Genomic DNA, 25,959 nt, shown 5'->3' with positions numbered 1-25,959 from the left:
CTAGAATGCCAAGATGGAGAGCGCACAAAATGCCTATTGATGTTTGACAACTCACTGGGGAAAGCAATGGCTGCAAAAAAGAGCTAGTTCTCGCTCTCCAAAATCATGAGATATTAGGCTAAAAAGTCACACTCAAGGTCAGTATGACCAGGAAGATGTGATTCCAGCTGTCAAGTGGATCATGGGTAAGAAACTAGAAATAAAAATTCACAAGCACTCACATCTCCGTGAGTAGGAATGTTGCACGGGAACATATCTGGGCTCTGTAATGACAGGTCATGAGCTGGTATCACCTAAAGGTAATGTGCACAAAGGGCGGACTGTTATTCTTCACCTGGTCCCACCTCTCACCCTTGCTGGATCTAGAGCAACTCCCCAAGATTGCTCCCTTCATTTCTGAGGACGAAGAACACTTACTGGTACGGGTAAACAAACTGGGGGAAAGAGAGGCAACCTCCCCCAACCAAAGTGAGAATTTTAAGTAGGACTTTGGGCAAGAATCCTATTTCCTTTGAGGCCACTCAAACCTATATGCAATGAGAAGGTGACATGCAGAATTTCACAGCTATTTGGGGCTTCAGAGGTCCCCTACTCCAGGATGGGGGCGCTTTAACAAACACAGTGCTTCACAGACAGCAGACACTAAGAATCAAGTATTCAGTAAGTTTTAGGCAGTCTCATTTAAGAATAAAACAGTACGTGTACCACTGAGTTCTTTTTATGAAGGACTTTGGCAAAATAGAACCCCTGGGAAATATCCCCTCGGTCACATTAGCAAGTGACCCCCCCACTCTGAGGCTCAGTTTTCTCATTCCCACTTGCCTGCCAGTAGGATGTCCCTCACAGATGAGGTGAAATAATGAAAATCAAACAGCACATATCTTGCATCCTCTACCAAAAATAACAACTAAAAATATATTCTAGCTTCCTTTCTGAGTTCACACTTTTGATCTATCCCCCCAAATAAGAGTGTACTTGGTCATGGCATTCCCTTTTCTCTTTTGTGTTATATTTCTCTTCAATCACCCCCATGAAGTATAGACTTCAAAAACAGGTACTCTGATGACCTTTGTTTTGTATTCCTGAGGCTCTCTGCATGTAGCTCACACTGACTACTCAAATATTAAGAATGTACTAAAATGTACATACATTTATATAAGTCAGTGCCTGTTTGTTCATCTTGAAAAATACTCACCCTTCAAAGATGAAAGTTACCATCTCCAGGAAGCCTTCCTTAACTACCTCAGCTAGAATTAAAAGTAGATTCACTTATTCCTCCTAACTCCCTCTCTGAAATAGCCATGCAACCATGATGCCACGAGAGTAAGCAGATTATTCATCCCTACCTTCCTGTTGTTGAGCTTGATTTGTGACTTTGGTCAATGGAATGCTACAAATGTGATACAAGCATAGGTTTGTGTGGATTGGCTTGGCTGCTTATACTCCTGCCACCGGCTCCAAGAAGAGCCTGCCCCACGTAGCTCCTGCCTTTCTAGTCTGAGTCCCAGCAAAGGAGATGTAAGGTCAGACCAGAACCTGAGCCATGCAGAGTATATAAGGCCACCCCAGTGGACCTGGAGATTATGGGAAGAAATAAATATTTGTTGTTGGAAGCTGCTGAAGTTTGGGATTGTTCTATAATACTTCTGTTGTGGGAGCCTGACCAACATAAACACTTTCTTCTCCATATACCCACCTCCACCGCTATAATTATTTATCTTCCTTCAGTCACTCCCATTTGACTGGGAGTCTCTGAATGTAAGTAAATGAATGAACCTCATCCAAGTATACAAGTTCACCAGCGGACGGCTATTCTTTCCTGCAGAATAGCTTCTTTGATGCATAGTAACTTCCTTCGACCTCAGAGGCCGGTAAGGACCCGAATTTAGGCCACTTTTGGAGAACCATGGATGATGACATACAGTTCAGTGAGAGACTGTTTTTAAAGTCAACAAGTGCAGGATAGGAAGAGATAAAAGGAGAGAAACAACTCAGGTTGTCCAGCGGTGGTAACTAGGAGCATTGCTGAAGGAGGAAATGCTGGTTTCTACACCTTCATGTACAACCACAAGCTAACCAGTGCTTCTGCATAAGAGCTTCCAAGAGTTAAAGGTTTTTCCCCAAAATCAGTGAGACAAAGGGCAATGTCTTCATTTTACAGAGGAAGGAGGGAAGGGCCGAAACCTCTGACTCCTAATTGTGAGAGAGAGCAGCAGAGCCCTTGGATGGCAGTCAAGACTCTTCAATACCAGCTGCTTTCCCAGTTCCCAATACTCTGGATGTTATCGGTCATGGAAGCTAATCACGCACTTCATTCCGCAAACATTTACTGAGAGCTTAGTATGCGCCTGGCACTGTTGCAAGCACTGGAGACACAGCAATACATAGGACAGAGAAAAAGTCCTGTCTTTGTGGAGCCTACATGACCCTCAGAGGAGACATCAAGTTAAATAATAATTTTAAAATGCCTAAATAATTAAATTATATAACTTGCCAGAAGGTGATATAACAGAGCATAGAAGGGAAGGAGTGGGGGAGTTGGGAGTTTTAGAGAGAGTGGTTAGGGTTGGTCTTGTTGAGAAGATGACACAGAAACAAAAACTTTACAGAGGTGAGGAAACAAGCCACACTGTTATCGGGGGTCCAGAGGTGGAAGCAGGTCTGACGTGTTTGAAGAACATCAAAGAAGTCAAGGCTGGGACAACAGAGTGTGCCAGGAAGAGGACAGGAGAGAGCAGGTCAGAAAGAAGTAGATCATCCATATTAGGCCTTACATTAGTGCTGTACGATTTCCAGCTTTTACTCTGAGATGGGGCAGCATTAAGGAAAGACAGGAAAAAAGAGAAGGAAGTAAATATTTACTGGGTATGTCCTATATGCCTGGTACTTAACATCATTTCATGGGATCCTCACAGAGATCTAAGGCAAGCATTTTATGATCTGTGTTTTTCAAATGAGGAGAGTAGGGCTCAGGGAAGTGTCAACCACTAGCCTTGTGTGGTAGGGCTGATATTTGCCAGTAGCTTTTCTTTTTTTTTTCTTTTTAAAGATTTTATTTATTTATTTGACAGAGAGAGAGAGATCACAAGTAGGCAGAGAGACAGATGGGGGGGGGCAGGTTCCCTGCTGAGCAAAGAGCCCAACTCAGGACTCAATCCCAGGACCCTGGGATCATGACCTGAGCCGAAGGCAGAGGCTTAACCCACTGAAACACTCAGCACCCCCCCTTTTTAAAGATTTTATTTATTTGAGAGAGTGAGCGAGAGAGAGAGAGTGAGTGCACACAAACTGGGAAGGTCAGAGGGAGAAGCAGACTCCCTGCTGAGCAGGAAGTCGGACCTAGGGCTCCATCCCAGGATCCTGACATCATGACCTGAGCCAAAGCAGATGCTTAGCTGACTGAGCCACCCAAGCGCCCCCTTCCAGGAGTTTTGTCAGTTTAATCCACCCCAGTGATTCTCCCATCCACAGATTCCTCAAACTGGAAAACAGAACAAAATTCTTCTGACTATGGACCTTCATTCTCTGCTTACGCATAGAAAAACTAGTGGCCCACAGTTGGCAGTCAGCAATCAGGGCAGTTTCTATGGAAAAATTGGGAGGGATAAATTTTGGCCGCGAGGATTCCCGACGTTTTCACAGAAGGAGTAGCTTCCAGGGTGAGCAAAAAGTTCTAAGCTTCAGCTTCCCTCCCACCCATTCTCATCATGCTACTGAGTGACTTTCTAAAAGTGAGATCTGACTAAGCCATATTCCCAGGTTTAAAACCTTCCACTACTTCCCATTGCCCATTGGCTAACGCTCAAGCTCCTTACCATGGCCTGTGGGACTCACATGAACTGGCACCAGCTTTCTTCCCCAAGTGCTTCGCCTGAGGCTCCCCACACACAACTCTTCAGTTTCTTTGGCCCCCCAGGCCTTTGTATATGCTATTCCTTCCTCTTGGCATACTTTTCCTGGGTTGACACCTCTTGGACCTCAGGTTAGATGTCACTTTCTGAATAGAAGTCTTTCCTAACTTCTCAAGGTCAGGTTAGGCATCACTCTGGTGTGTTCATTAGCACCTGACTTCCTGAGTCAGGATATTCATCACACTGTCTCGAATCCGTATCTACTCATGCTTATTTTCCACTCGCTTATGAGCAAGGCCTGGGCACCTGAGAGCTCTGGGACCCCAGTACCTTGCACTGTGCCTCGCATCTCCTAGGCACTCACATACTTAATACATGAACACAGATGGAAGAGGCCTGAGCTTCCACTTCTCCTTTCACATGAAGCTGGCTCTGGGGCCAGACTGAAAAACCAGGTCCAAATGATTCAAGGAGTTCCAGCTCCAGATCTTTCTTATGACTTCCCCAAGTCTCAGTTTTCTCAACTATGTGATGGGTATAATTACTCCTGCTTTCCCTTTTCTTACAGAGATTATTTGAAGCTATGGTGAGAAGGTAGGACACTGTGGAGAAAAAATAAGGAGTGAGCAGCTGTGGGAACAGCAGCATGAGAGGGAAATTTACGGGCTCCAAGTGCAGATAGTGCTGAATTCAAGCTTTCCATGTGTCAGCCCTATTATGCCACATCTACGAAAGCCAATATTCTTCTCCTTGTCAAGTGTCCAAAGTTAAGCAAGAGATGAAAACCAAGGTTCCAAACAGTTGGCGCCTGCTGGTGATCACAACTAGAAGAGCTAGACATATAGGCCTAATCCCAATCATGGTGCCCGGCCAAACCCCACTTAGAGCCTGTTCCCCCACTGCTCTGGGGCAAGGGCAGGCCCACAGAACACCTCTTCCTTCCCCAGATGAGTGTTGTTGTTTGTACCAAAGCCTGCAGACCCCAAGCGAGGGGAGGAAACCTCAAGTAAGTAGTGACTCTCACATGATGAGGTTTTGAGAATAGAAACAAATTGTCCTGACAGTCCCATGATATCTAGAATGAAGGCTGGAAAGAAAAATCTGGGAGGCAGAAGGAGAGCAGGCATAAATATGCCAGAGTCCGGGTGGGGTTGGGGAAAACAACGTTGGACAGAAACAGCCTTGATCAATGAAGGGACTCACTCCCAGCAGGGACAAACCATCATGCATCAAACCAAGTATTCTGTAAGCTAGATCCTAGTGGCATCAAGGGATAGATGGAATAACCCTTCCTAGGATGCCTAGGAAGGAACAAGTGGAGTGGAACAATCAGAGAACCTTTGCTCACCTCCTGCGCAGTGCGAAGATCTCCTAGCTGCATACCACTATGGTGTCATCAGACCCGCAATCCACTGTGCCAGGGCACCCATGCCCAAAGTCCTAATTCCCCAGCGGGGCTGCTCCACTTCTCAGGCTTAGTTGGCCCTATGGTTGAACTTGCCCATAATTTTTACCCTTTGCCTTCAATTAGCCCTGGCCCCTTCAGCTCACCCTTTCTTTCTTCTTTTCTCTTTTTCTTTCTTTCTTTCTTGTTTGCTTGCTTTCTTGCTTTCTAAAAAAATTTTTTTTAAGATTTTAAGATTCTTTTTAAAAAATTTTATTTTATTTTATTTTATTTTCAGTGTTCCAAAATTCATTGTTTATGCACCACACCCAGTGCTCCATGCAATACATGCCCTCCATAATACTCACTAGGCTCACCCATCCCCTCATCTCCCTCCCCTCCAAAACCCTCAGTTTGTTTCTCAGAATCCACAATGTCTCATGGTTTGACTCCCCCTCCGATTTCCCCCAACTCATTTTTGCTCTCCCTCTCCCAATGTCCTCCACGTTATTCCTTATGCTTCACAAGTAAGTGTGCTCGATCTCTTAAAATCTTTTAAGATTCTTTTTAAGATTTTATTTATTTATTTGAGACAAAGATAGCAACAGAGATAGTGAGATAGAGCACAAGCCGTGGGGAGGAGCAGAGGGAGAGGGAGAAGCATGTTACCCACTGAGCAGGGCACCTGATTTGGGGCCTGATCCCCAGACCCTTCAGCCCCACTTAAGGCAGATGCTTAACCCACTGAGCATCCCTCACTCTCCTTTTCAAAGAGCCATTTAAAAGAACAGCAGCTTTCTTGTTCTTCCTGAGTTTCCTTCGCTGAGGGGAAGATAAGCTTCCTTCCTCCCTCAGCTGTTCCTCACATGTCGTCGTCTAAGCTTTTTATGATCTTGTTCTTTTTTCTCTGAACTGAAAAATGAGCAGGTGGTGCTACGTGTTTTACCTCCAAGATCCCAACAAATCTCTCTGCCCACCCAGCAAGGCAGGGATTCTCTACCTCATGCAGATAACATTGGGCTCAAGGAGTTAAATCACTTGTTTATAGTCACTCAAGCAGAATGTGATATGATGCCAGAGCTGGAAGGTTCCAAAGACATTGTTTTTCATCTTTTACTACCTAACCACTCCCTTATTCCCAGAAAGATCACAAAGCTAGTCAGGGACAAAGATGAGACTAGACCCCAGTTTCCTGATCCCCAGTCCAGGTCTGTTTTCACCTTGCTGTTCTCTTTCCACACATGCTCTATTTTCTTCTTTGTCATCTGCTATGAGCAACATGCATTGGCCCTCAAAGCAGGGCAGGCTCCTCTAAGAACAACTTGTAAGAACAGGAAAATGACTGAGCCCTTTCAATTTGTTTTATGCACAGACACGGAAAGGGGCAAAAGCATAGGAAGGAGGGAGAAACGCACCTGTGTCAACATGCAGGAATTTATAACATGGCCCTCAGTCCCTTAGAATGGTAGAGACCCTAGGAACCAGACATTGTTACTAAAAGAACCTACCTTTATGTGTTTAAACTCAATCAGAATGCCTTCTCCTATACTTACATAGAGATGTGTTTCCATGAAAAGCAAACTGTCCACAGCACTTTCTAGAAACAATGCTACATGAATATTTTTTTGTGTGGTCAGGGTCTTCATCATGCTATTTAAAAATATGCAAATTACTCAACCCAATATGTTGCCTAAATTGGGCTTCTTAAAGGGAAAGCATAATTCATTGTCTTATGACTGATTCATGGTAACTGCTCAAAAATGTAAATTGAGAGATGCCTAGTTGGTAGAGTTGCTTAAGCATCTGCCTTTGGTTCAGGTCATGATCCCAGGGTCCTGGGTTTGAGCCCTGTATCAGGCTCCTTGCCCATCGAGGAGCCTGCTTCTCCCTCTGCCTCTGCTGTTCCCCCTGCTTGTGCTCTCTTTCTCCTTCTGACAAATAAATAAATAAAATATTTTTTTAAAATGTAAATTGAATGAATAAATAAAACAATTAAATGAAATGAGCCTCTGAGTAAAAGAGCAAATGATGGAATAAGAAAGAATATGTTAGCTTGTTATCCAAATCACAAATGTGTTTTGTTTTTTCTTAGAGGAACAACCGAAAGATCAAAATTGATAGACATCTTCAACATACAAAGCTTTTGCTATCATGAGGATTATTCTAAAGGTGGACGCCATTTTTTGTAGTTTGTTCTTCTCCTCCAGCTCCAGGCTGATATGGCTGACAGCTCATGTTTCCCACAGACTAACTTGGTGACCTCAAATTAAGAATGAAAGAGAAAGAAGGAATGACTCCTTATATGTGACAACTCCCCCACCCCTTAATCTCACACTCAAACCTAATGATAATGTCCCCATATTTCTGAAAACCCACTTCTGCCACTCCTAGGAAACTTTGGACTTGTATCCACAGGAACAAAATATTTTCATCAAGCCCCAACCAAAGACAAGATAACAAGCCATGTGAGGAAGACAAGGTCACACCCAACTAACCGTCCTCCAAGTACCATGTAAAGTACTAATAAAGGAGGCCCAAACCAAGGGCTTTAGGAAGGAAATAAAGTGAGGTGAGCCTTGAAGGCTGAATTAGAGAGGAGAGTAGGAATTCTGGGCCAGTGTGCTGGGCCACAAAACCATGAAGTGACTCAAAAAGAAGGCTGGTAACCAGAGTATAGGGTATGAACAGGGAAACAGTACCTGGGGTCAGACCCCACAGAGCCTGAAATGTCAGGGAAGAGAAATTTGAACCTGAATTTTTTACATTTTCCAGTCTTGATAAGTGGGCCAGAACCACCCGCTAAATCTGTATTTTCTTTGTATAGCAGGATTCCAAAAGATGAAAACAGTGAAGAAAGAAAGGAGCTGGGGAAATGGGTAGCTGAAATTCATTTTAAACTTCATATCTGGGGGCATGTGGGTGGCTCAGTCAGTTGCATCTGCTTTCAGCTTAGGTCATTATCCTGGTGAGCCCCACGTTGGACTCCTTGCTTCTCCCTCTACCCCTCTCTCTCCTACTTGTGTTTTCTCTCGCTCTCTCTCTCTCAAATAAATAAATGAATAAAATCTTTTAAAAAATAAACTTCATATTTGGGCAGAAAACTCAAGTGTTTAAAACAGGATGGCATTCTACAAAAGGGATGATTTACCTTTGACAAGCTATCAATAGGAAGCATTAAGATATGGATTGCATGGAGCACTGGGTGTTATACGTGAACAATGAATCCTAGAACACTATATCAAGAACTAATGATGTATTGTATGGTGACTAACATAACACAATTAAAATAATAATAATAATCATAAAAAGACACAGTAGAACAAGCTTCATCTGATGTTGCACAGACCTGCGGTAAAAGCCAACATATCCATGGGTTTTTATTGATTATCCAGCTTGGGAAGCACCACGAGGCTCATCTAAGTTCAAAATGCTAGAGAAACACTCTCTCCCCTCAAAAGGGCAGCACCCTCCACAATCCAAGATATCACTTCTGGGAAAGGGTAAATTGTATGCTCTGAAAGTTCTGATAGTATACCCAGTCCCTGCCCTCAGAGCATCGATGTTCTGGAAAGGAGGGTAGATGTTGAACAAGCTGGAGATGTCTACAATGCAGAAGAGCAGGAAGCTATAAAACTCTTAACCAGGGGGCTTAATGTAGTTTTGAGGGCTGGGGAAAGCCTCCATGAAGAAACACAACCTCTATCAACTTTAAGCTCTATAGTGACCTCTAAATTTGGGAGATCAGTCACTTTAATTAAATTCATCATCGTCTGTATCCAAATGTAAGTTGAGGAGTAGCAGATTCCCAGACTTTGCTCAAGACCTACAGAATCAAAATCAGGGGCGAGACCCAGGAATCTGCATTTTCTAGAATGTTCCCACATGCTGCCAGATGCTTGGCCAGGTCTGGGAATCACAGCTTGAAGGACTCCCAAAGGTCAGAAACCACTTATGACTGGTTAAAGAGCACAGCATCTAGTCAAAGTGAAACATGTTCATTGTATATCAGTTGTTTTCCGGGTGTGACAACAGCAAACCTGAAAATGGAAGTAATAGCTGAATATAGTCATCACAAGTTCTCTGTACAGATGAGGAAGCTGAGCAGAAGAGGTCAGACCAACAGCCTATGGTCACACAGCTACCCATTGTGAGAGCTGCGACACCCCAAGCGGGCCTCCTCTATCCTCCAGGACAGGGGCATCTTCCACCTGAATAAGACCTTGCAAATGGACTAAGAATTGGATTGAGCCCCAGTTCAGAGTGCCCCTTCAACCGGCACACAGATAACAGCAGGCACTCCAGGTAAATTCCAGATTTAATAATTTTCTAGGTTTCAAATTCAGAGGAAGGTAGTGCAGCAACAAGCTGATTTATTAACTAGGCTGGAGTTAAACCAGGATCGTAAAGTTAACTGAACTGGAGCAATCAGCAACTCAGACTTGAAGAAGGAAGACATAAAGCCTCACCTCCTGTACAATCATGTACATTCCTACTTGGGAAAGTGGGGGGTTCTCTGCAAGTGTACTAACTCAGGGATTCCCAAAACTGACTATACAGTAGCATCAACCTGAAAAACTTAAAAAAAAAAAAAATTAGCCATGCCCAGGTCTCTTCCTTCTCTAACTCCCCTTATGACACTGATGTAACTGGTCTGGGGTCAGTCCCCAGCCGCCCAGGTGATTGTAAGGTGCAGCCAGAGATGAGATCCTCGAACTAACATGTCCTCCATCTCTCTGGCCCCTGCTCAACTCCAAGACCTTGGGGAGAGGCAAACAAGAGGTTCAGGGCACAAAATTCAAGGAGGCATGGTTGTGTGAGCTCAGCACTCCACCGCTGCAGCCTCCGAAGAGAGGTCTCCTTATCAAGTGAGGCACTGAGGGCACAAACTGCAAGAAGACACTCACTCTCAGGGCCCACACATCTAGGGTCAGTACTTTCATAATCTCATGTCCATAGGCCCACAGATGTGTGCCCTGGGCACCTCACCCCAGTCCCGGGGCCTGTTCAGATCCCTCTGGTCGGGCCATTAGTTATCTCATCAAAGATACATCAAGTTCCCACCACATACAAGGTCTTCCTCACTCCTCTCCATCCTCTACAAAGACACTTATTTTGAAACTGTGAATAATGTCTACCATATCCATTGACTACGGAAGTCAGTTTGCCCAATACCAGATGCTGCTGTGATGAAGTGGAACCCACTGGTCTGGGCATCAGAAGATGCCTGGAAGGGAACTGACCTTTGATTAGCTCCTTGGCAGCTCCCTGAGGACTCTGTCTATACTGTTGCTTGCTCTGTACTATGCGGCAGCAAGATCCACCTTATGGGGTCACAGCAAGTACGACATTGGGCTATAAGTGAAACGGTCTGAGACACAGTACATGCTCCATAAATACCTATTGACAATAACCATGTTTCACCAACTCAGCCACCTTTCCATGCTCACTTGAGGTAGAGTGTGACTACTGCTGTTTTTCTCTTTTCCTCATTAGACTGTTTCCCATCTTCTAACTTCCCACCCCATGTTAAGGAATCAAACTCCTGGTTTCCAAAGGAAACCTCCCTCTGAAGGGGCCCCAAAGGAAATAAAAAATCTAAATTTGGGATAGGGGGTTGGCGGGAGGGAAGGTAGACGGGAGGATCTCATTTTTCAATTACCAAAAATTCTTCTGAATCTTCTCATCTTAGGTCTGGACCTCAGCTTTAGAAAACCAAAAGTCAACAGTCTGACATCTTGGTCTCTGGGTCTGCATTAACATCCCTCATCTAATTCTGCTTCCTCTGGTGGCAGACAGAGGCATCCCTGTGCACCAGCACCTAGCATGGTGCCTGGCACACAACAGGTGCCCCATTTTGTGGATGAAGAAAAGAAGAAAGGTGTTAGGAAAGAAAAGCAAGACAATTAACAGCATAGAGAAAAAGCCAAGAAAGTTTACAAGAGTGGCACAACAAAACTATGACAAGTTATCTTTTATGGATCTATTTGTCAACTCCCTGAGGTTGGCAAAATCATCATCCTCCATCCCTCAAAATCCTAGAGGAGAACATAAGCAGTTACCTCTTTGACATCAGCCACAATAACTTCTTTCAAGAGATATCTCCAAAGGCAAGTGAAACAAAAGCAAAAATGAACTTTTGGGACTTCATCAAGATAAAAAGCTTCTGCACAGCAAAGGAAACAGTCAAAACACTAAGAGGCAGTCCACAAAATGGAAGATGTTTGCAAATGACATTACAGAACATGAGCTAATATCCAAGATCTATAAAGAATTTCTCAAACTTAACACTCAAAAAAACTAAAAGCCCAAAATGGGCAAAAAGACATGAATAGACACGTCTTTAAAAAAGACATACAAATGGCTAACAGAAACATGAAAAAATGTTCTACATCACTAACCATCAAAGAAATACAAATCTAAACCACAATGAGATACCACCTTACACCAGTTAGAATGGCAAGAATTAACAAGACAGGAAACAACAAATGTTGGTGAGGATGTGGAGAAAGGGGGATCCTCTTGCACTGTTGCTGGGAAAGCAAGTTAGTACAGCCACTTTGGAAAACAGTATGGAGGTTCCTTAAGATGTTAAGAATAGAGCTACCCTACAACCCAGCAATTGCACTACTGAGTATTTACCCCAAAGATACAGATTAGTGAAAAGAAGGGCCACATGCACCCCAATGTTCATAGCTGCAATGTCCACAATGTCCACAGCCAAACTGTGGAAGGAGCTGAGATGCCCTTCAATAGATGAATGGACTAAAGAAGATGTGGTCCATATACACAATGGAATGTTATTCTGCTATCAGAAACAATGAATACCCACCATCTGCATTGACATGGATAGAATTAGAGGGGATTATGTTAAGTGAAGTAAGTCAAGCAGAGAAAGACAATTATATGCTTTTACTCATATGTGGAACATAAGCAATAGGAAAGGAGGGAAATCCAAAGAGAGAGAAATCAGGGAGGGAGATGAACCACTAGAAGCTACACCCGGAGAAACAATCTGGGAGTTTCAGAGAGGAGGAGGGTGGGGGAGGGGGTAACAGGGTGATGTGTATTGAGGAGGTCACATGCTGTGATGAACCCTGGGTGTTATACTTAACTACTGAATCACTGAACACTGCATCAAGGACTAATTATGTACTATACAGTGGTTAACTGAACATAATAAAAAAAAAAAAATCATGGTCTCCAAAGATATTTACATCTTATTTCCTGGAACACATGAATAGGGTACATGGTGAAAGGGACTTCATGGATGTGTTTAAGTGAAGGATCCTGTGATATGGAGATGATCCTGAATCATTTAAGCAGACCCAGTGCACACACAAAATCCTCAAGAGGAGGAAGCAGAATGATCAGGAGGAAAGGGGGCAGTCTTGAGAATGAAGACAGGTTGGAGTGATGTGCTTTGAAGGTGGAGGCAGGGGCCATAAACCAAGGAACAAAGGCAGCCTCTGATAGCTGGAACAGACAAGGAAACAGAGTCTTCCCTGGAGCCTCCAATAGGAACTCAACTCTGTCAATCCTTGATTTTGCCCTGTAAGACCCATTTCAGACTTCTGAGCTCTAGGACTGTAAGATAATACATTTGTTAGATAATAAATTTGTGTTGTTTCAATCCAGTAACTTTGTGATGACTTGTTACAGCATAAATAGGGAACTTAGACACAGTGGGAAGACAGATAATGTCCTCGTTCATCTCTGAATCTCCAGCTTATTGCCTGGAACTCTGTGGACTGCATACTTCCTCATCAACAACACTGAATAAACACTTCCTCTCCTTGCCCTCCAGCCAATCAGGTGCCAGTTTCCATTGACCAAACCTCTACCATTTGCCTCTGGATTGACCCTTTCTTTCCTTTTCTATCATTCACTGAGAAGGCTGCAATGGTCTCCAAACACAGCTTCTCTCATTCCTGGTTCTCCCTCACTTGGGTCTATTACTACGCACAATCCAGCTAGATTTATAGTCCAAAGCCCTACTTTGAGCATGCCATACCACAATTTAAAAACTTTTCCCAGCTCTTCCCCAATGGCAGAGTAAGTCCAAATTTCTTCTCATTCCCAGCTCCCTATCAACCTAATTTCACATGGAGCCTTTCCTCCCACATGAATCCCAGCCAAAGCATTGCTCAATAGCATCTCGACACCACCACACCTCTGTTCCTTCTGGTCTACCACCTTTACACCTGCATATATCCAAACCTTAGCCCTCACCTAAGTCCCAGCTTAAATGATACTTCCTCCTCCATGAAGCTGTTCCTGCAGCCTCCTAGTACCTCACCAATATCCCTTCCACATACTGGCAATAATTACTTCTCTCACTGAGCTTTTATGATACTTACTTGTACATCTCCCATCTGAAGTTAGAAAGAGCACAGGCTCTAAAGTGAGATAGACCTTGGTACAGTGTGACCCTCTTGTGCAAGTTATTAATTTCACTGAGCCTCAGTTAATGGGTATCCTACCTATCTCACTGGGTTGTTGAGATTAAAATTTGTATCTAGGTACCCAGCACACTAAGTATTCAATAATTACATCAACACTATAGTAATTTATACACATATTAAATTCCCATCATCTCTTTAAGAGAAATATGTACGTCTACTTCCTTTTGTAGCCACATAGTACCTTGCGTGTAGCAGTGAAGAAACTTTCAAATACTGAGTAAGTCACTAAAATGTTAGGAGCATCTCTGCAGTCTTCCTGTTCTGGGGATAGTAAGGACAGCCTCATTTTTTTTTTTCCATTTGAGAGAGAACCTTTATCAGTGTTAGACTTCTTAAGATGGAAACTTTGCAAGGCCCACTCTCTTTATTTAATGCCTCTAAACTACTATTCATCCCAACTAACAACACTCAAAGAGCATTCTTTTCTTTTTTTTTTAAGATTTTTATTTATTTATTTGACCAAGAGAGACAGAACACAAGCAGAGGAAGCATTGTTTGCAGTAGCATAAGTTACACATTGTTATTTTAATGTCCTTGAACTCTAGCTCAGAAAACAGCAGTTGTTCCAGAGCTAATGAGACAGAGCCCATGTTTACTCCATCATGTTCAGATTCCTCATGATGGAGATGCTCCTTCCTTCCTCAGTCAGGTACACAACAGAATCACGTTCCTTTAAAGGCATCCCGTAAACCCCTTTTATGGAGGGGAAACTTGGTCCTTTATTTCTCAATTCAGTTGGCAGCATCATGAAGGAGAAAGAACGTGAGATTTAAAGTCTTAAGAACTGGTTTGAAATCTAGTTACCTACTTAATAGCTTGGTGGCCATAAACGTGGCACTTACTTGAGTCATAGTTTCCTCATTTCTCAAATTGAGACTAACAACTGCCCATCTCCCTCACTAAATCCCTACAGAGGGCCAATGACAACATATACAGAAAGACATTTTATGAACTGCAAAATGCTGTACAATTGTATTTATCCACTCACTGTCTAACACAGCATGAGCACCATCAGACCCCATCAGACTAAAGAGGAAAGGGGGCATAGTTCAGTCTAGAAGAAATGAAGAATGTATTCACTCAGCCTGCCTTCATATAGACACTTCGCCTGCCCTGAGACACAACAGACAGTAGTATTATAACTAGATGCCAAACAACTACAGGAGAATAAAATAAGGTAAGCTCCTCTCATAGGAGTTCTAAGGAATATCTGTCTTGATATTCATTAAGTGTTTTGAGTTGACATTGCTGAATGGCAGGTGCTATTTAGTGTAACTATCATATAGTCACTATCACCTCTGCCCAGGCATCATGCCAGACTCTTTACATATATGGCATCCCTAAATCCTTAAAATCTTCAAAATCCAGCCATCCTTTAAAGCTTGTTGCTGTAATCCAGGAGGACCTTCACTATGATTGAGAAGGTGTGAGAGATGACCAACCACATCTTAGAAAGCACTTAACATTAAAAAGGACAGCAACTCTCCTAATCCCAGGTTAGTCTTCCCCAAACTCTAGTCCCTTTACTTATTTCCAAAGACAGCCTGACTCAGACTCAGTGCAATGCCTCACAGAAGGATAAAAACTCTAATGAGCAAATCTCATGAAAAATTCAGCTGGTCTTTTGGAGAAAAACAGCTGGAGCTGACCTTAGGAATTCCACTAATTCCCCCTACCACACAGCCTAAAAATAGCCAAAGAGCATTTCTAGCTACTGATGATGGGCTTTCCTTTAAAGGATATAATATGCAAAAAGGCATGTTGGGGTCATTAGCCTAAACCATACAGTCCCCATGATAGATCCTTGGCCAAATGTTCCTATGAGAATTTGCTTTACAAGTCTGCACTGAAATTTCATAGTCAAGGCTCCCCCTGTCCCACTTCCCAGGTACCACCGAGTCTGCATAAAGATGAACACTATTTGCCACTAACTACCTCTGTGGCCAAAAGTGGGACACTTGCCCTTCCTTAGCCTCAGTTTCCAAATCTGTGAAATAAAATGTTGAGTTCTGACCTCTAAGGCCTTTTCCTGGTGTAAGACTCCCTGGAAGGTACATTCCATGGCTCCTCATTCACACACCTCATTGTTCCATAGGCCCCCACAGATCTGCCCCCTGCTTCCTCTCCGTTTCCTCCTACACTATACCTAGATGTTGCTTAAATTTACCTTTGTATCTTCAGAATATGGACCCCTCTCTGCCTATACAGCTTTTCCCCAACTTCATAAACTTCTAGTTCTCTTTCAAATCAGTCCAGGTATCACCTCCTCTGGGAAGGTAAGTCTAGCCCTTTCCTCAGAAGCTGGGTTACAGTCTTGGACTCTGTGGTCTCACCAAGCTCTGTATTCTGTAACAATTGTCTATTTACTTATCTACCAGCCTTACAAGCCTCAGTGCCTCTTGAAAGTAGAGACTACATGTTCTTCTCCATATTCCCACTCTCTGACCCTGTGCGGCCTCCCTGCTGATACTGTACTGCATTCCACCAGAGTACCACGTGATTTTACAGTGTTAGTCCAAAAGACCAGAAATTGATTTTTTAAGTACTGTTTTCTCTATTCAAAAGGCAAGAAAATAAACTATCTCTAAACCCTTGCCTTATTAGGAAAAAACATATACATTTTCCCTGAGAAAATTCTCTTTTAACCATCTGAACCACAATTAAAAAAAAAAAAAAAAAAAGGAGATTCAAATTTAGAAATGATGTGCAGCTTGGTGGGTTTTGGGGTTTTGTGTGTGTGTGTGTGTGTTTACCAAAAGGAAGGAAAATTTTCAAAAGGGATAAATTATACACTAAGCTTTCTGAAAATTCTCAGCCAAGCTCTGGGAAATCAGCAGAAAAGAAAAGCAGCAAGAAAGAATGTGATCCTGTATCAGAAAAGCAAAATGCCTTATTAACCACTAATAACATTAAAAGGCACACATATGTGCATGTATTAGAGAAGATTTAAAAACAGTTAATTAATGAAATTAAGAGGCAGGAGTTAGACTTGATGGAAGAGTAGATGAAACAGACATTTTATCTTCCTCCAATACCTTCTTGCATCTTTATACACGTTCTTTCTAGAGCATTAGGAAACCAGAAAAGTAGGCAATGTCATCTGTGTTTTGCAGATGAGGGAGTTGAAGTTCCTGGAGGTTAGGGGACTTGTCTCTAAGCTGCAGAGTTGGCATTTGAACCAGGGCTGCCTAGCTCTGAGTTCTAGCCAGCACACCATGAAGAGCTCTGGTAAAAGTGAAGAAAGGAAGGGCCATGCACACAGTGCCCTGAGAAGGAATCCAAAGATGCTAAGAGGAGCTAGGATTTCCCCTCCAACCCCTACACACAAAACACTGAGCTTGGCAGTACAGAATGCTATGAAATTTGATGTGTGAAGCAACCAGTTACAAAGGGATTTTTATTCTCTATATTGATCCCAATTTATCAGCATACAACAAACTCCTGAATTGTGTAGAGCAGGCAGAGATATGATGGTGTAGCATCAGCAAATCTATTTTCCTAAACCCTCATGAGCAACAAAAAATCCTTGCACTGATCTAAGAAAGAGCTTTAGAGGATTAGCCAAAGCTAAAAGATGATCATCAACACATTGTTAGTTGGGGTCAGCCTGTGCCCTGCCTGGAGAAACAGCTGAAGACCTCATGCAGGTCCTTGCTCTGCCACAAGTGACTGAAACCCTTTGGTGTCACTCATCTGTTACAGTGCCCTCACTTGTGAAACAAAGCCTGTGGTCTCTAATCACTCAGACATCTTCCAAATGTATAAATTTTTTCCTCATGAGCATAAAAGCAAAGAGCCAGAATGAATTCCAACACCACAACCAAGCTAGCTGAGGGGGAAGGAGACACAGAGGAGGACAACTGGAGGAAAAAAAAGTTATTCTGCTGTCCAGAGCAAATTCCTTTTAGAAACTCAACATTTTGAAAGATAGAGGTATGTTAAGGGAGGAAAATAAAATACAAAAACTGAAAAAAGTGTTTCTCCCCTTGTTTCTGTTGCTCCCTCCTTCCCTTCCTTTGTCACTGAGAGTATCTCCTGTTTCAGGGACTGGGCTAGGCACTACTGAGACAGCTATTAGGGAGTAAGACTTGTCTTGTGTTGTCAGGAAGACTTTGGCTCATAGCAATAATAATGGCTCCCAAGTGTCCCACACTGGGAGTTTACACTATACGCAGGGCACATGTACTCTTCACAACAACCTTGGTGGGTAGGGAAGGCGGCTAAGAGGAAGCATCCTCATAATCCCCCCTCACTAACATGAAAACTGAGGTTCCACAAGGTCAAGTGGCTTGTCTAAGGTCATGCAGCTGCTGAGTCACAGAGCTGGGAAGAGAATACATTTCCAAAAGTGGAAAAAGACTACAGACACAGGGGGCATACTTCAACATCAATCATGTGGTAAGTGGGGAAGTGAAGAGATCAGAGCAAGAACCGGGAAGAAGCAAGACTTGCGGTGAGCTTTGAAAATGAGGGAAGATTTAGACCGTTCACACCCTGTGCTCACTGGTTTCAATGCAGAAGACAACACAGGACTACTTTAGAGGGTGGAGTGCAGAAAAACATAAGGATGTCTCTATTTATACACACACAGAAGCACATTGTCTCTCATTTAAGAAGTAGACATTCTTTAGCTGTCATCAGTAATCAGCATGTGTGTGCTCTGAGTACTTTTTCCCAGGAGTGGGAATGAGTGGCTCTGGGCCTTGTCCTTTGGCACTCATTGTGGGGAGCACGGAGAGGGCCACATGGTGCTAGGGATATGTGATCTGTACCCACTGAGCTAGGGTGAAAATCCCTGACCTTGGCACTCTTGACCATTACTCTAGCTACCTGAGCTAACTGGCCTCAGTCAAGTATTTTTCTCTGTGGGTGTGACTAATCACATGCTTGTACAGCAAGCCAGCCTTCCCAGACTGCATTCATTGCTACCAAGGCTCAAGAATGTAATTAATGACCAACCTGGACCTGTTCCTAAGGTGGGAAGAGAAGAAGAAATGGCTGGGAAAGATTTCAAGGTGATGATGGAGCCTTAAAATTACAGAAGGGCTTAATAAAGCAGGCCCAAGCTCTGTACCTCATACAGAATGGGATTTGAGCCAAAAAAACAGGAACTGGGGAGATTAGGCTGATGCCCTTGAGAGGGGAAGCCTCAGGCACAAAGAAGAGTGAGATATAAGTTAAACCACAGACCTGTAGGTCTGTGGGATTCTAAGGGTTACTCCTGGCAGAATTATAGGTCTGACTAATGAGACTTCAGTCAACCCTAGAGAATTCTGGTTCCATTTTTTTTTTTTTTAATAGGCAACATTTCAAATAATATCTATTTCATCAAAGGTTCTGAGATGAAATTCACAGGATACAGGATAGGATGAGAATAACAATCCTGTCTCACCCCCAAACTCAGGTAACTGACAAGCAGTAGTGAGGAGGTGAAAGCAGGGACTATTGATGGTAGAGCCCAAGAAGGGGTTGTAGGTTGGACTCGAAGCTGGGAGTGATTCCACCAAAGGGAATTTTTTTTTTTAAGATTTTATATATTTATTTGAGAGAAGGAGGGGGAGAGAGAGAGAGAGAGAGAGAGAAGTCACATGAACAGGGGCAGGGGCAGAAGGAGAGGGAGAAACACGTGGGGTTTGATCCCAAGACCCTGAGATGATGACCTGAGCCGAAGGCAGACACTTAACTGACTGAACCATCCCAGCACCCCCACCAAAGGGAATTTAAACCTCCTCTTCCATCACATCAGAATCTAGTGCTATTTGCAGAACAAATATAATGACCAAAGAGAAACGAGCTACCAAGTCAGAGTGCAGAACCTTTTCCAGCATCTTTTCAGATTTTCTGGCATCTTTAGGCCCTCATCAGGAGGCAGCAAAGCCTTCCATAGACATCCATCAATGGAGATTTGAAGACTTGTCCTTAGGCAAGGGCCTAATGATGACTAAGTGAAGAGGAACAGGAAAGACACACAGAGACTCTACCTGTCACTACATATATTCTGAACACTGAAGATGGATATAGATACATATACATACAGAGATATATGTAATAATACAGATAAGATATATTGAGTTTCCAGTCATTTGTAATCAATTTGTGAAATCCTGAGAATTTTTGCTCTAAAGTTTACATAGAGAAAGCTAAGCAGGGTGGTTGCTAAGTGAGTGACTGTAAAACCAGGACTCTGGTGCCCAAGTAGTAGGCAAAACCAGGCACCCTCTCCCATAAAAGATGTCCTAAAAAGGCTTATTTTGGTTCAGATGTAGTTGTTCATTGAGAGGGACTAGCAGGATTATATGCAAAGTCACTGCTATTGCTGTCATCTCTACGCAGATCTGCCAGGCTGGAAGGTTTCCATAGATACCACATCAAACCCTCTGGCCCACATTGGAAGGAAGGTGCCATTATCATTCTTCTTTATAGGAGAGGAACTGGGGTCAGAGAAGTGGAGTAACTTTACCCGTCTGTCTTCTTAAATACTATGTCATGTTTGTGTATATCTCTATATTATATATATCAATTACAAACTGAGATAACAGAATTCAAGTTTTCATTTAGAAAACTAAAAACAGATAGGTCAGGTAATACTCATAAAATCTCATTAATCTTTCTTTTTTTTTCCTCCTAGTGGAGGTAAATCTATAACAGAAAACTGAAAATATTTAGACAAAACACTTTATCCATAATTTTGATGTCAGAAGAAGATACACTCTCAAATTTTTAATCAACAAAAATCCACCATAAATATCTCCTAAAGACATTCTGGGTGAGAGAGACCCATCAGGTGCCTTACACTGCACCGGGCCATGATGGTGGAAAACTCGTGTGGGTCGGAGAAAGAACATCCTGGGGCTTAGGCAGGGTCCATTTTACTCCCAGTTCAGTTGCTCCCTTGCTATGATTTGGGGTAAATCACTTAACTTCTAGAGCTTTGTTATCATTTGCAAAATGAGGGTCAAGAAGATGAGCTTTCTCAAAGACCCCTGCCAATAATACAATGCTCAGGTTCATATTGGTGAAAGAGCAAAATTCAGACCACGGCAGAATTTGGCTACAATGAACCATGTCTACTGGGCTATGGGGACCACAGCCCAGTACCTCATGAGTGCTACTTTTGTTTCACCTCAAAGCCTGGATAATTCCATCCCAACCCGGCAGGAGCAAGTTAACAGAGCCAGCTCTTCTGTAGTACGCAAACTCCTCTAAAGAGTGTAGTATTGTACAATTAAATTAAGTACCCCAATTCTTGACAGTAAACAGAAAACTGAGAGAAATTAGTTATTATTAGTTAATCATAACAATATTGAAAAATTACTACAAAGCATTTACTATATATATGCTAGGCATTGTTCTAAGCACTTTACATCATTCACTCAATGTTTTCTCACAACATGACAAGGATTTTACAGCTTAGGAAACAGGTATAGAGAAATGAAATAATTAGTAAGTGGCAGTGCAGGACTCTACAAAGGCAGCCCAGCTCCAGGGTCCACACTTTGGCCCTCCACACCCCCCATCTCTCTTGGATAATGGCGTCACAAAGCACAGAGTCATTCTCTAGATGGTCTCAGAGGTAGCTTTATTTTTAAGTCTGTGACTCTTCCTACTTCTTTCTCTTTGATCCTCTCAGACCCTCTGGCTTGGCTCATTTTCTAATCTCTGTCAGATTCAGCCCACAGATTTCTTCTGAACAGCTCCACAACAGCCCAAAGAGATGAGGCAGTGGAAGCCTCCTCCAGTCTCTTCCAGCCTCCTCCAGCTCCAGATGGTCATTCCTCAGCCTCAACAGCCATGTGACCCTGGGCAAACTTCTTGGTGTGGCCTGAGACAATGTCCTACAATCAACCCCCTGCAAAGTAAAGGGATCATCTTTCTTAAATCCAGGGAAAACTTGACCCAGCCAAAGAAGAAACATTTGCCCAAGAAAAGCATTTGATGAAGTCAGATAGATTGAGATTAGGCTTTTGTAAAAGTTTAATGGCAGAGATGGTGCAACACAGTGGTCTGAAAATAGGAGCTCAGGCTTGGTGAGCTGCTTAACCGCTAACCCTCAATTTCCTCCTGCCTTCTTCTTCCATTAGGAAGGCCAAAGCCACCAAAAGGAAAAAGAAGAGTGTGGTGAACCTCACAAATGTATTGAAAAAAGGAGTAAGTAAATCAACAGAAATGTGAAGACAAAAATCTTCTCTAAAAATATATTCTCTGCCTTGCTCATTTTTTTTTCATCTTAGATACAAGAGAAAGGCGAGGGGCGGGCGGCGGGGGTGGGGGGAATGAAAGAGAATACCAAGAAGATCAAGGAAAACTCATCAGCCAGCAATGGTTTTTCATTTCCAATACTGGGCCCATAATTATATTACCCCCCCCCCAAAATTAATGGCTTTCATATGCCACTACTACCTAGGCTGAGATACAAGGGAAATAAATGATACCATCGTGAAGTTTAACTTTATTACATGTTCATTTTATTAAATTTATGCACATCAGAAGCACAGAAAATTAACCAGACTCCAACATTCATTTAAAAAGAAAAGAACTAACTAAATAAATAAATAAATAAATAAAAAGAAAAAGAAAAGAACTGGAGCACCAGGATGGCTCAGCGGGTTAAGCCTCTGCCTTTGGCTCAGATCATGGTCTCAGGGTCCTGGGATCAAGCCCTGCATCAGGCTCTCTGCTCAGTGGGGAGCCTGCTTCCCCCATTTCTCTCTCTGCCTACCTCTCTGTGTACTTGTAATCTCTCTCTCAAATAAAAAATTAAATCTTTTTTTAAAAATTAATTCATTAAAAAATAAATAAAAAGAAAAGAACTACCCAAGAAAACTCCATCATCTTAAATCTCCCTTTTTCATTTCTTCCTGTCATCCTACAGAGCTGGTGAAGAAAACCATGTTTCCATCATCTGGGTTTATAAACCAGTTTCCATCAGCCGTGGGAATGAGAAGTTACTCATACCACAGCCCTCTGCCTGCCGTAACATGTACTTCTCATTTGAGCCAACCAGAAGTCAAGGTAGGTTGGGAAGAAGGGGGAGGTGAGGAAAGGGCCACTGAAGCCAGGAGAAATCCCACACCCACTCCACACTGCAGTCTCTGCAGGCTCCCCCACGCAGTGAAAAGCACAGAGTGTCCCTGAAAGCTGGAAGACAAAACACCAAAGTAGACCAGGAAGGTCTACTCTGTGGTACTCCATCTCAACTGAGGATAGAGGTTTTTGTAATTTGAAACAAGATGAAAACAAGAAGATATTTACTAAATACCAGAGTAGACAGGACAGAGTTTCACTATGAGCTCAAGCAAACAACACAGTTTGTTGGAGTGCAGCTAGAAATAAAAACCCACTTTAGGGAAAGAAAATAGAAGGAAAAGTGGGATTTCATTTCTTCCTTAAATGGGTATCATCTGGCAAATGTTGAATATCCTCCTAGGCATAAAAGTCCTTGTCTACCATTTTTATAAAAAGAAAAGCAGATCCTTAAATAATTTTTGCAGAAACTTCTATTCTTCTGTTTCTGAAATAATGCAAAAGACTGTTTTTTAAGATCATTTTTTATGAAGTAGGATCCACACCCAGCATGGAGCCCAGTAAGGAGCTTGTGAGATCAGGACCTGAGCTGAGATCAAGACCTGATCTGAGATTAAGAGTCAGACACTTAACCAATTGAGCCACCCAGATTTCCCTGATTTCTAAGATTATAAATGAGATTTTTAATGATCATGCAAAGTTACAGAAAGCCCAAATTGGTCCAGGAGAATTAAAGAGAGTAAAACGTCCGAAATTTAATTTGTGAGGTGTATCAGAGGCCACAGGAGCTTAAATGAGATCTGGACTTCTAGTTTTTCTCCAAATAGGTTATATACTAAGAGCTCTAGGCCACTGAAGTCTAAGAGCCAAAGGTAATTTTCATCTACCTATTTCTTAGTAGAATATAAGCAGACAATGCCTAACTCAAAAGGTACCCACTGAATGAGGAGGGCTAAATGAAAAAATAAAATTGCCTCGAGGCCTAATGTTGGACCCAACCATGCTGTCTAAATAGCAAGAAAAAAATCCCATTAATATCAGCTTGGTTTATAATAGCCAGAAACTGAAAATAACCCTGATGTCCTTCAACAGGTGAAGAGTGAAACTGTGGGATATCCGTATCATTGGATACTACTACTAAGCAATAAAAAGGAACAAATTGTACAATTTTGGTGAATCTCAGTGGAGTTATGCTGAATGTAAAAAGCCAGTCCTCAAAGGTAACAGACTGTATTGTTCCATCTATAGGACATTCTTAAAATAGCAAAATTACAGAAATGGAGAACAGATAAGTCATTGCCAGGGGTTAAGGATGCAGAAAGGGGAGGTAAGCAGGAGATGGATATGGTTATAAAAGAAAAATGGGAGTGATCCCTGTGGGGATGGAACCGATAATTATCTTGGTAATAGCACTGGATACATGTGATAAAATTATACAGAAGAGAACACACAGGGGCACAGGTACACACATGATATGGGCGTCAATATCCTGGATGTGATTACTGTACTATAGCTGCGCATCATGTTATACCACTGAGGGATTTGTTATAACAGCATGGGAATCTACAGTTATCTCAAAATAAAAAGTTTAATTAAAAAAAAAATCTTCAAGCAATCTCTCCTCTGCGACCACCAGCACCACTAATTTGAAACTGTGTGTATGTGTGTGTGTGTGTGGGGGGGGTAACACATGAAACCTTTCCTAACCACCTACACAGATTTCTCCACCTCTAAACTCCCAACGTACCAACTGTTTTTTTTTATCACCGAATCTAATACCTGCTCTTACATTACGAGTAACTATTTCAGCACTCTTCTCTTCTCACCGTACTTAAAAGCTCCTGAGATAGGGCCCATGTCCTAAACCTTTTGTGATACCCTCTCAGTGCCTAGCACGATGCTGAGCCTAGAGACTGAATAGAAGGGTTTTTAATAAATGAGTAAATGAACGAAAGAATGTATACATTTTCTACTCCCCATAGTCAAGTTGGACAAACTAGAAATTCACAATACTTCTGCTCCAATTTTCTGAACATTATGAGGTCAGGGACAGCTGTGCCCACTACCTTAGAGGCCTCGCAAAATTAAAGGTCATCTGCAGCTGGGTGACAATAGTAGCTAATACATACATAGCTTTTGTCAGAGCTGCACTGATTATTTTCTGTATGATCTAGTGGCAGCTCATTTCTCTAAACCTCAGTTTTCCCATTAGGAAAATGGAGGATAATACTTCTTTTTACAAGGCGGCTATGTGACTGAGACATGTCGTACATCAACAGCCGAGCTCAATGTCAACCTATGTAGAAATTCAAGAAATGTTTACATTCTTCCACAGATACTTCTACACACTGGTGTTCACCTCATACTTCAAAATGGTAGCCAATTCTGAGTAAGTTTATGTCTTTTTAAATAAGTAAGCAGTGTTCCCTTCATGTCACACCTTTCTCTGAAGATCAGACTTTGCTTCCATTTACAAGGGCAGAAGGCACGTGGACAAAGTAAATGGAGCTAAAGGGGGCACTAAATGGGAAGAGGCCAGTTTGAGTGGAAGCTAATCAGGGCAGGTATGCGCAGCTGTCAGTGTAGCACAAGGCCCTCTCCCTGTAAATCACTACAGAAGGCTTGTCTTGGGCTGGTTCCCCTCCCCAACGGTTCCACGCAGTGATCCTGCCCAAAGGCAGCTTAGATACTTGGGGAAGACACCCACAGCACCTACAGACGCAAGAATGGTAGGCTGGTGGTCCTGAAAGGAAGGAGGGACTACCTATGTTTATTTTCTCTGCTGGGGAAGTATTTGTTTTCAGGGTAAGTCTACCGCTTCCTTCTCAGGGCTGGGAGTGCCTTGGTCCAGTCTTACCCTGAGGGTAATAACTTTTACCCTAAGTGTGCAGCTGTCTGAAAGTGTATTTGTTCTGGATGTGTCATTGGGTCAGGAGGAGTTCTCTGAGAAATACTTTACACATGGGTGTCTCCAAGCCCAGGCAGTAGAGATATTTGCTGATCCATGAGGCAGAGATGGACAAACACTGAATATGGTTCCAGGGTCCAGGTTTTAAAAGAATATACTAGTTCAATTGGTCAGTCAACAACATTTTGAGCCTCGAGCAAATATTTGGCCTCTGCTAAAAACTGAGGAAGAGTCATGTATGACTGTGACAGAAAAGGTCCCCTTCCTTTATGGAGCTTGTGCCTGAGTCTGCATATTCACACGTGTTTGCTTAACTTCTACCATAATGAT

At 42.6% G+C, this 25,959-nt stretch overlaps 1 protein-coding gene across 6 annotated transcripts in view; it reads right to left on the bottom strand.

Moving 5' to 3' along the window:
* The window catches only part of SYTL2 (synaptotagmin like 2), a 120,253-nt gene that overhangs the window by 70,218 nt on the left and 24,076 nt on the right, over window positions 1-25,959 (bottom strand). The window lies entirely within an intron of this gene.

The sequence above is a fragment of the Mustela lutreola genome, chromosome 1 (assembly GCF_030435805.1).
Source record: "Mustela lutreola isolate mMusLut2 chromosome 1, mMusLut2.pri, whole genome shotgun sequence".
Taxonomy (NCBI): Eukaryota; Metazoa; Chordata; class Mammalia; order Carnivora; family Mustelidae; genus Mustela; species Mustela lutreola.
The sequence above is the reverse complement of the archived record's forward strand: the minus strand, read 5'-3'. Positions and strand labels throughout refer to the sequence as shown.